The 9,662-nt window shown below is 38.8% G+C and overlaps 1 long non-coding RNA gene across 3 annotated transcripts in view; it reads right to left on the bottom strand.

The window, feature by feature from the left end:
• Positions 1 to 759: 759 nt before the first annotated feature.
• LOC120314684 overlaps positions 760 to 9,662 on the bottom strand; it is a 147,089-nt gene continuing 138,186 nt past the window's right edge. For 2 of the 3 annotated variants that reach the window (XR_005558502.1, XR_005558503.1), the window contains exons 3-4: positions 1,450 to 1,547; positions 760 to 998 (exon numbers count right to left, since the gene is read on the bottom strand). This is a non-coding gene — a long non-coding RNA (uncharacterized LOC120314684). Of the gene's footprint in view, positions 999 to 1,449; positions 2,014 to 9,662 lie in introns of all 3 variants that reach the window. The other variant, XR_005558501.1, reaches the window with a different exon arrangement.

Here is a 9,662-nt window from a genome sequence, read left to right as displayed (position 1 = left end):
GTGGCCATCTTGGCACTTGCCCCAGTGGACCATGCCTTGGCACTTGCCCCGGTCCCACCCCCTTCTGCCAGAGACCCTCAGATCTGTCCCATTCCTGCCCAGGCCCCATAGGCACCCTTGACGCGAATGATGTAGAACTGGCCATGCCCACTCAGTAGGCCACACCCATTCCATCCACGCCCACCCAGTAGGCTGCACCCACTCTGGCCACACCTACCCACCCCCAGGGCAACTGCAGTGCTGATGCGGCCCTCAGTGAAATTGAGTTTGACACCCCTGATCTAAAAGATTTGGACACAGAAATCAAATTAAAATACATTTTGCACTAGTTCTTATTATTGGGATGTGGGTTTTGGTTTGAGCCTAGGAGAAGACTGTTTCCATAGTTGCAGCATGGCTTCAGCCCCAGTTAGTACTCATTCATTGTTTTGAGGATGAAATTATTGTTAACAGGATTATTTCTATTTTTATAAACTTAATCCATCTTTTAATTGCCAGTGTAATAATAGTAACCTGGCATACACAAACATATACACAAATAAACACATATGTGTGTATGTGTGTGCATTGGGTTGCTATTATTAACTTATTAACATATTAACTATGTATTATGTATGTATGTATGTATGTATGTATGTATGTATGTATGTATGTGTGTTCTTTTTCTTTCCAGGAAAAAATAGCAGGCTTTTGTTCTTGGAATGATTCAGGTTCTTTGACAGAACATTAGTAGCAGCAACAAATTGTAATATATAAAAACATACTTTTATTAAGACAAGTGAATGTCTATGAAATCACTGCAGTTTTTGAGAGTCAAAAACTCTTCATTAAATGAGAAGAAGTGAGAGGAAGTGAGAAAGGAATGTAGCTGATCTCACAGCCATGACCTTATTAGGTTTTGACCTGGTTGAATGATGGAGGGCCTCCAGACATGCAGAAGCGATTCTTATCAGACACACAGAGTAGCATATGTTCTGGTTAAAGATCTCCAAAGCTTGCTGTAAAAAAGAACCACAAGGTACCACACATGACATTTTGAAATAGTTTGGAAGAATGCAATCATGATTCAACTTTGTTAATCTGAGACAATCTATACAGACGATAAAATGGTAAATATGAGGAAAATAAGGCATTATTTGGCTTGTGCTTAGATAAATTTTAATGCCCAAGGGGAAAAATAATTTCCTCAAAAAACCCAGAATGTTTTAGGAAGCCAAACAATCTGTTGCCTGAAATTATTTGTCCAACTAGCCCAAAGTGATCTGCTGCCTGTGACTTTCCCACAGGGAAAAGATGCAATTACTAATGGCAAAACATGCAGAGAGTTTTCTTTGTCCTCGCAGTACAAATTCTGAAGTACATTTAGAGCTTGAATATAATAAACTGCAGAACTGTAGAAAGCAAATGCATTGCCAAAGGGAAAGAAGAAGAAGAAATATGGTTGCATACCATGAGCATATTTGTAGACACACACACATATTTCTGGTCAGGAATAGCTAGTATAACAATGATGTCAGTCTGGGCAAAGATGTTTGGCCCTCGAAACTCTGTATGAATAAAAACAAATGAGAATCAGGGCTGTTCTTGGTCATCTAGTACCTAAACCAATTCATGGTGGCTTTCAGCATATTTTTCTTGAGTGTTAGTTGTTATCAATACAGAACTGAATCCTCTTGGTCTACAACTGAGGCCAGGCAGGAAATTCTTTGCAAAAGTATTGCACAACGAAAATAATTTTCCTAGAATGACAATGTTTTGACAGGAGAGAAGCTGCCTCCTCCCCATCTCACCCTCCAACACCAGCTCCAGAATTTTCCACTGTAGCTGCATTTTGACAGACAAAAATTCCACATTAATCTGAGAGTATTCAGTGTCTTCTGGGCCAGCATAGACATGAAAATGTACATTGGGGTTCAGCAAGCTTGGCTGCAGTGAGTCTCTCTGCTGGCAGTGATGGGGCATTGCTGAGAGCAGGGAGGTCCTTTTGCAGAGCAGGCACATCAAGTTTTCTTCCTGATTTAGAACAAAAAATGTAATTCAGGTCAGAAGTGTGGAATTTCCTGTGGGATGGGAAACCTGATTCTTGACCAATTCTAAAAGGTTGCAATAAAGAGGACAAGGGTCGTTTGTTTGCCTTGACCGCTCTGGTTGGAAGGAGAAGCTATGGATTTAAATTGCAGGAAGGAAAGCTGGTTTATGGGATGCCTTTAAGTGAATGAGCTGGAAAAGGGATTAAGTGGAAATTTGATTTGTATAATTAACTTGCCCAGCGTCCCCATTATCTTGTACTAAAGTTTTCAGGTGGACAAATTCTTCTAAAACATTTTCCTATTCTAATTTAATTTGATACAAGAAAATAAGCTTTTGAAATTATTTTCAAAGGAAAAGAATCTTGGAGAAGATCTTCTGGGTGAGACCTGGTATTCTTGCTGGTATTCTTGTGGTGGTTGGACTATCAAGCTGGGAATCTTCACTTGTGCTCTGATTCAACTTGGTTAATTATTAATAATAATAGCAATAAATCTTCAAATCAAGCTGAGCTTCTTGTATTTACAACTTTCTTTGGATGATATAGAAGTGTTTGGGATATTTGTTTTCACTTTTCCATATTAGGCTACAGATTTCATACTCCCAGTTTGCTGTCCCAATATTATCTAGGCTTGATTCTAAACTACACCACTCACATGCAGACAATAAATACTAACAAATTCTGAGATCTATTGAAATATTGCCAAATATATGCTTCAGAGACTTTGTTGCAAGGAAAATCAAAGCGACTGTTATAGCCTGAACTTCAGAGAGGACTTTCTGAAATTGGAATCTAGGTCCATAGTTTATATAAAGCAAGGAATTGACTGTGCAAACAGAAGATATGCTTATATGTTATTGCCTGGTTCCTAATATGAAATAAGAGGACTTATAATTTCAGTCTATATAAATAGAGGAGAATCAATAAAGGAGCACTCTGTTCCAGACTTACTCTCATAGGAGAAATATGCCATTAAGGCATTGTACACTTGGCAGAAATTTTCTCCTGTATTTGCTGAAATTGCCTTGACCTTGTTTAAATTTAGAAGTATTCAGGTATAAAAAGTTTTAGACAACCTGTCCAGCTGCATGGTATCCAACCTTACAATATCTTTACAGGCGTGACATATATATAAAAAAAACAACACATACAAAACCATCTTTCCCCCTTCAAAGAAACCACTCCATATTAATACATTGTACTGTATGTATCCACATGGGATCACATGATTTTCCCATTTTAATCCATGGTTTCCTTATAAATGTATGTTTCTGGTTCTAGACCACAATGGTGGAATTCCTTCTCTGCCCCTTTGTGGTTGGTGCTGAAGTTAGCTTTTTGGCTGAAATAAAGACCATTTGTTTGCCCAGGCTATTGTCTAAATTAATGGTGCTGTGCCCTTTATTGGGTGTCTCTCATTGTTTTACGGCTTTTTTACTTCTATAGTTTTGTATGGCTTTAACTTGTGGAGTTCACGTTTGTTTCCATATACTTTGCTTTGGAATTACTTTTAATTACAAATGGACCAACCCTTGCTGGTTGAGGAATTCTGGGAGTTGAAGTTCACAAGTCTTAAAGTTGCCAAGGTTGAGAACCCTTGTTTTAGATGCATTTTTGTTACATAAATGTATTTTTAAATATTGTACATTGGTTAAGAAAGATTTGAGGTTATAAAATCAGTTCATAAATATTTTAATTAGAACAGAGGTATGATTAATGATTATGATTAATCTTCATTCAGAATTATAAGGGGAATTTTACTTGTAACAACAATAACAAGAGTTAAAAATACCTTTCCTACTGCCTATAACTACCCAAGCAGTTACATCTGCAAATCAAAATACAATACACAATTTAGGTACAAGTAGGCCGATCACTTGTAATGCTTTGTTTATTTCGTAATAAGATCAAAACCAAATATTTCAACAAATCCTGATTTACAATCTATACAATTGAATTTCTTAGCTCTACACATGTCTTAAAATATGGAATGGATTTGGTTAATTAGTTCTGCATGAATATTCTGTTTGGGATAAGCCACATGTAAAAAAAATCACTTTAATGGAGGATAGACTTTCAGCCTCATCTTTCAGCACAATCATACAGTTAGGTCTTTGATTTATCATTTTGAAAGTCTTCTGTGCCTCATAGGGTAAGCCACAGAGAAGTATTCATTTATTCTGAGAAATTGTCCACATTAATATTTTCTTGTCAACAGTTCAAGATACCAATAAAGACCTTTTCTTCCTGAACACTAAAAGCAAAGTTAGGTTTGCTGATAAATTAGTTGGCAATTCTGTTTGGGATACTATTTTTAAAAAACATGAGTATTAAGAGTTATAAGAGCATCTTCTGTTAAAAATTAATGTATTCATTTTAAAAGTATGTATTTTGTGCATGTACAATACACAAGTCACTGGCAGTTTGGCAATACATAAATGTAATAAATTATAATTATAATGCAAATGTGCATATATTGTTATGTACTTACATATATATGAAATGGTGTGTATGTGTGTGTGTGTTGTGTGTGTGTGTACAGAATTTACTGAACTTCCCAAATGTTTCTGTTGGGGCTACCTTTGGCTTTCAGTGGGAGCTAACACAATAAAGTTTGGAAAATAAGATATTGGGTAGCATGTAATTTGAAACACTTGACAAATACTCCAACTTTTTCCATCTGTTAAGCAATTGGTATGCTATGGATTGCAGTGCTTCTTTTGGCTAAATATAGTGACACATTCAATGTGACTCAGTAGTGTTGCCATGCCAGGTTTTGACCCCATTCACCGTAGTATCACAGCTGTGTCAGCAGGATCCAAATGAAATTGGTCCATGCACAGAAAATAGCAGACAATGTCTTGGCTATTGTGTGCTATGCATACGAACATTTCTTACAGTTAGATATGAAAGGCTGCCAAACAGCTTCTTTGTTGCAGAAGCAAGTAGTATTCTCCTCTTTGGTTACTACTGTTAGAAATGATGGTAAAAAGATTGACCCTATTTGGGCCTCTCTTCTCTCCATTTTGCTGTACAGATCTGCAAAGACTTGCATCAATGTCATTTTAATTACACATTTTTGAGATGCAGCTTTCATCTCTTTTGAGATCTAAGCTACTAACCAAATATGCTACAGGTATCAAATATCTGCCTTTGAAAAAAAGGTCTTGGGTAAACTACAGATCTTCATAGGAGTTCCCAGGAGTTTAACAATACCAAGTCAAATTACATATTCTCTTGCCATTGCTATTTAACTCTCAATTATACCCTACCTTTTTGAAAATACTTTTTTCCTGGGTCTTTGTGCAAATGAATAGGTCAAAACTGCAACCCTTGATTTGTATCTACTCAAACACAGTTATCAGGGTGTGAATGTTTTGAACATCACTGGAAGAACTGTGTCTGGAAAAAAAAAGCGATGTTGCTGCTTTAAGAGTTGGATAAATGAGTATATTCATTAAAACAGCAACATCAAGCTTGCCATGCTTTACTGAGTAGTAGAGAGGTGCTATGTCAAAGTCCAAAACAATTTTCCTAATAATTTTTGAAGTCTGCAAAGCTCCAGAAACATACAGGCAATATTATATATTTCATATGGGATGCAATAGGCAGTTTGGTTCATCCCAATGTTGCACATAACTCAGATATTTCCCTACAACTGAATGAAAGTGCTACCTTCCAATCTCTGAAGTAACAGAAAATGATATTAGCATAACATTTGCTGCATCTACTAGTGATTCCAGCTATAAGCACATGCCAACAAATGATACTGTCTTTGTTTATACATGCAGGGCACAGCAAACAGAGGGATTCCCTCAGCTTCGCTCTCCTCCTTTTTTTTTATTAAAAGTTTTATAAATTTATTACAATGTAAACCCCCCCTCCCCCCCTCCCCACTTCCCAGAGCTGATTACAGGGTAAAACAAAATAATAAACAAATACAATCCAACTAACATAAACCAACTATACTATCAATCAAAACCATAAGACACTTTAACTCCTTCTCAATACAAATATTAACAAATTAAGTCAAAAATAGTAATATAATTAAAACTATTAATAATTATCTAAAATCTACTCAAAAGCGAGATAATACTTTTCAACTTCATATTTATTCTGAATATAATCAATCCATCTTCTCCAAACCATAATATATCTTTCTTGTGAATGGTCCTTCAAATAGGCGGAGATCTTCGCCATATTTGCTAAATTAGACACTTTAAGTATCCATTCTTCCAAAGTAGGCAACAATTTTTTCTTCCAATATTGCTCCACCAATAATCTTGTAGCTGTTAAAAGGTTCAGCATCAAATTAGTTTCTTTAACATCAAAATCTACAGTAATACCCAACAAAAATAATTGCGGAGTAAACTTAATCTTTTTCTTAAAAATATTTTGAATATTCCACCAAATCTTAATCCAAAAAGCTTTAATATCTTTACAAGTCCACCAAATGTGAAAATAGGTTGCATCTAGGTTTCCACATCTCCAACATTTAGGCTGTAAATTCGGATACATGCGGGACAACTTTTGGGGATCCAAATGCCATCTATAAAATATTTTATAAAAATTTTATCTCAAATTTTGCGCTTGAGTAAATTTTACATTTCTAACCCAAATTGTCTCCCATGTATCCAATAAAATCAGCTCTTGAATATTTTGCGCCCATTTGATAATACAATCTTTAACCAACTCTGTTTCAGAATCCAATTTTATTAAGACATAAATTCTTTTTATATGAGCTCGACTTTGATCTTTAATCTGTTTTAACAAATTCACATCCTCTAAAGTAATTCCAACCTTTTAATTTATACTCCACTTCAATAACAATTGGTTATAATAAAACCAAGAATATACAATATTTTCTTGCTTCAACTCAGTTAAAGGCTTTAATTGCCAATGTTGCCCAACCAAACTAAGTAATTCCTTATAAGAAATCTTATCCAAATTTACTCCCCTAGATACTCCCTCGATCATGTGTCCTGGAATCCCCCAAATTGGGATTTTATAATTTAACCTATAATAATATTTCTTTCAGACACGCAGCAAGGCACTTCTCAAAATATGGGTTTTAAAAACCTGATCAACCTTTTTATCATCAATTAAATACGTGTGCCATCCATATAATAAATCCCATCCCTCAAGAGAAACAATATTTTTATTTGTTAAGTTGAGCCAATCACTAATCAATGTTAAAGCCACCGCATCATAGTACAATTTTAAATTAGGTGCCTTCAATCCACCTCTTTCCCGTATACCCTGCATAATTTTGAATTTAACTCTCGGCTTTTTCCCTGCCCAAATAAACTTATTAATCCCCTTCTGCCATTCCCCCAGATTAGCATCTTTTTTCAAAATAGGTATCATTTGAAATAAAAAAAAGAAACTTTGGAAGTATATTCATTTTAATTGCTCTCCTCTTTTTTAACCATGTTGCTTGAAATCATGGACCAATCACTTTTCTTAGCATGGAAAGGGGATGACGCTAAAGAGGAGGTCAGTTTGGAGAGATGCCTAGTGCAACTAAGATGATCAGGGGCCTGGAGACTAAAACATATGAAGAACAGCTACGGGATTTGGGTCTGGCTAGTTTAAGGAAAAGAAGAAATAGGGGAGACATGATAGCAGTGTTCCATTATCTGAGGGGCTGCCACAAGGCAGAGGGAGCCACGTTGTTCACCAAAGCACCAGATGGAAAGACGAGAAACAACGGTTGAAAACTGACCAAAGAGAGAAGCAACCTGGAACTAAGGAGAAACTTCCCGACAGTGAGGACAATCAACCAGTGGAACAGCTTACCCCCCAGAAATAGTGGGTGTTCTCCAGCAGGATGGCTGTAGAGTCCAATGGATGGGTTCTATGACAGCCTTCCTGCCTGGCAGACTGGGTAAAAACTTTGGCCACACCCTTCTCTTGGGCGTGACCCCAGTTTTGACTCAGTCTCAAAGCCCGTTAGCAGTCAAAAAATTAGCTCCTGAGAAATTCAACCTGAAAGAGCAAAATTCTTCCCTTTTCTGTAAGATCTCTCATTTAGCCAGTACCAGCAGAGAGTCAATCTACTCTGCCGGCTCGGGGCTCCGAGCTGTTACCAGCTCTCCGTTTCCAGAGGAAATTGCCGGTCGACGGAGTGGTGAGAGTATCCCCAGGGCCTAGAGATTCTGGCCAGGGGAATCGAGCCGGTTATTACCTAGGAGCGCTCGCTGCGCTCCGGTACACCAATCAGCTGGAAAGCGCGAGAAATTCACAGCCCGATTGGCCGACAGAGCCGCTGCGCCACTCACCCCAATCAGCTGAAAGGCGCAGGCCTTCGAAGCCCGAAAGGGCCGCCCAGCCGCCTTCCTCTGTCGGCGCTCCAGGGAGTCAGGATCAATACGCACAGGCCTCTCCCTTCTCGGCTCCAGGAACCTCTCAGTCACCGGCGGATACCCGCAGGGTCCCGGGGGAGGGGGTGTGCCAACGCAAGATTCACGTTTCTCTGGGCCCCTAGGCTGATTGCCTCAACAGTTAAAATTTGCCATTTTGAGCCTCGTGGCTCCATCTTCAGTTAACTGTTGGAAGGCGCGGCTTCCTCTGAGGCGCCATTTTGGCTGGTATAGATTAATCCGCCATTTTAGGTGGATCTACCATCCGGAGTTTTCCTTGCTTTACAGATTAGATAATTTGGTAGTAATTATCTATCCAATAATACAATAGTTATAGTAATAAGAAGAGAGAAGGGAAGAAAGAGTGAACTACCTTACAACTCGTGGTCTGTTTTTATAGCCACAGATCGGGGAAAATAGTTTATCAATTTTACAAGTGAATTCCTAGTAGGTCCGGACATCTCTGTCCATTGACCTTGGTGAAAGAGGTGAGGAGAATTTGATTTCTATCTAACTGTTCCTTATTGTGACCTTTAGTCACTGCCCTACAGGGTCCTTCCTTTCCAAAGGAACCTGTCTGTCTGGCCATTGTTTTTTCTGTGCAGAAGAGGGCTTTTAGTCCCCAATTATCTGCAACTGATCTGCGTACCTTATTTCCCCATTTCCCCACTGCCTACTCGGGGTACCTGGCACAATGGCAGACAATGTCTCGTATTCAGCTATGCAGGTCCCCCAATTGCCCCCTGCACAACAACAGCAAAAACGCAGATCCTCTGAATCTGAGGTGGGGGGGGGAAGAAGAAAGCGAAAACCAAGCACCTTACCCAAAGGGGACCATCCAAAACAGCTGAGCGAGAGGCCTCGAGGAGACATTTGGCTCTAGAAAGACAATTTGCCAGGGCCCAGAAGTCTAGCTCCAATGGGACAAACATGGTTTCCCCTGCCCCATTGGTGGCCCCCACGGCAGAACTTACTTCCCAGGAAGTTCTCAGAACTTGGTCTCCTCCGGGGGAAACCGAACAGTTGGAATCCTCCCACTCCTCTTCACCAGCATCTTCACCAGACCATACTCCCACTGTAGCTACGTCTAATGACAGAGCTCAGGAGGACATATGGTTGGCCCAATTTCAGGCATTCATGCAGGATGCCTTTTCCCAGTTTATGGCTTCTAAGGACCAAGTAGCCTTTCAACCATCCCATAAGGGACGAAACAGAGCTCCACCTACTAACATTTCTGAGACTTCCTCTCAGATAGGAGAGGAGACTCATTA

This window comes from Crotalus tigris, unplaced genomic scaffold, assembly GCF_016545835.1.
Source record: "Crotalus tigris isolate CLP2741 ecotype Arizona unplaced genomic scaffold, ASM1654583v1 scf7180000018970.2248101, whole genome shotgun sequence".
NCBI lineage: Eukaryota > Metazoa > Chordata > Lepidosauria > Squamata > Viperidae > Crotalus > Crotalus tigris.
Note: the sequence above shows the minus strand (reverse complement) of the source record. Positions and strands in the feature narration are given on the sequence as shown.